This window comes from Sipha flava, unplaced genomic scaffold, assembly GCF_003268045.1.
Source record: "Sipha flava isolate LNK unplaced genomic scaffold, YSA_version1 107_pilon_pilon, whole genome shotgun sequence".
In the NCBI taxonomy this organism is placed as follows: Eukaryota; Metazoa; Arthropoda; class Insecta; order Hemiptera; family Aphididae; genus Sipha; species Sipha flava.
The window spans coordinates 1187250-1189253 of NW_020271724.1; the positions used below are offsets into that span (position 1 = coordinate 1187250).

General features: G+C 31.5%; 1 long non-coding RNA gene across 1 annotated transcript; it reads left to right on the forward strand.

The window, feature by feature from the left end:
* Positions 1-371: 371 nt before the first annotated feature.
* LOC112685841 lies at positions 372-1175 on the forward strand. The gene is made up of 3 exons (XR_003148839.1): positions 372-646; positions 716-794; positions 868-1175. It is a non-coding gene; the product is annotated as an uncharacterized LOC112685841 (long non-coding RNA).
* Positions 1176-2004: the final 829 nt, after the last annotated feature.

The following is a 2004-nucleotide window of genomic DNA, read 5'->3' on the forward strand; positions in this document are numbered from 1 at the left end:
AGAAAAAATAAGTAAGTGGCAAACTCGACTGACATAGAATGGAATCGTACAGCAAAAACATCAAGATAAGTACCAATATAATTTATAAATCGAAAAAAAAAAAAAATTAGTAGACTCGAACATTCAGTGAAATTTTATGTTTTTCTTTACCTTGTAAAAAATATTTGATTCTAATACACTGTACAGTAAAACACTTATGTACATAACGTATATTTACTTTATAATTCTCAAGGCTGGTCTGATGCGTCTAGATACACAAGAACGCCTCATTAAACAGCTGATTCGCCCAAATATTTACATAAAACGTATCTAACACGCAAAGCTAGATGAATCAAGGTGAGCCATAGTTAATGTGGAGCAGGGATGGTGACAATACGTATATTAGTGCTTCCAGCTGTATCTGCATCATTTTCTATTATTGCAATGCAAGTTGTATTGAAAAAAAAAGAAGAATCATTGCGTAAACGACGTTGGTGGTACAGAAAACTGTTTCATCAGTGATTGCAGTGTGATAATAGATTCGTGAAAGATATGCAAGGCAAACTTGTAGACAACATAATTAAAATATTCACTCGTATGACATTGGAGATTCAAAAGTTACAAGAATGGATACCAACACGAGAAATGCAAGTACTGTAAAGTAAAGGTTAGCTATCACACTAAAATATCTTGTCACAAATAATTAATTTACAAGCCTGCAATATTATTTATTCAGAGTTTCCAAGTGTTCAATATCAGGAATCATTCCGAGTGCATGTGATGGAATAATTGACTCGCTTTGAGAATATGTTAAGGTAAGTGTTTCTACAAATGTCTGTATACTTAAAAAAAAATTTAATACATTGATTTTGATTTGTAATGTATAAGAGACAATAAGACAATATGCGACAAGAAACAGTAAACACGGTGTGAAGCAAATAGATGAATCTTTATTGGCATCCAAATACCGACTGAGCTTCCATTCGTCACTAGCCATTCTTGCATTGACTCGAATAATACACAATAATTATTCAAGTTCACACTGATCGAAACAAATCGTGCCTTGCCTCACACATCATGCCTCGCACATTATATTCGCATCATGTAAATCCACCTTAAATTTAAAGAAGTAATATGTCCAAAAAACTACATATTTATGTATCTATATGTAATATAAATAATACATCAGTATTAACTCAGTGCAAAAATTGAAATTTTAAAAGTGGTCGGTTTGTATTACTCTCTAGCTTTTTTGTTAAAAAATATATATTATACAAATAATTTAATTCACACAAGTGTATAGAACCGATCAATGATCATAAAATTTTAAGATTGAAAAAACCCTAGGTTACCGTTAGGGAGCCGGGGACAGACATTTTCGTTATTATTGTATATCAAATTTTTAGTTACATTCGGTGTGTCTATAGTTGATACCACAAACTAGAAGCATTCTAGCAAGAGATTCCATGACATGTGTTCATATGTCACGAACTCGTATGGCATGTATTGGAAATATAATTTCCTCCGAAAATGTGTACTTGAATAATTTATAATAATTTCAAATACAATCTCCGGACATCCAAAAATATTAATATTTCTATTTAAATCTAAAATGAACATAACGTTTCAAATGTCCAAAAAATTCACAATGAAATAGAAAATAACGTAGATCAAATAGTTCAAGATGGATTGGGAAATGATTTTAAAGGAAAAATACCAAAATCACTAACCCCCATTAGAAAGCTGATTCTGCGAACGGAAAAAAAAAAATGAAAAAAAAAAACATCAAATAGTTACCGGCTCTGCTTATTATTTATAAGTCTGTGAGAATATTTCTACCGAATAAGATACTGCTTCGCCCTTTCTGTCACTACTCTTTTCGCACCATTACGTTTTATGTTGTCCACGAAAACGAAACGCTCAACCAGAAAACAAAATAATAATTTTGTATTTCAAAACAGGACGTATTTCCGTGTAGTCCATTGCTCGGAAATTTCATCACGACTACGTACACTTTTTAAGTAT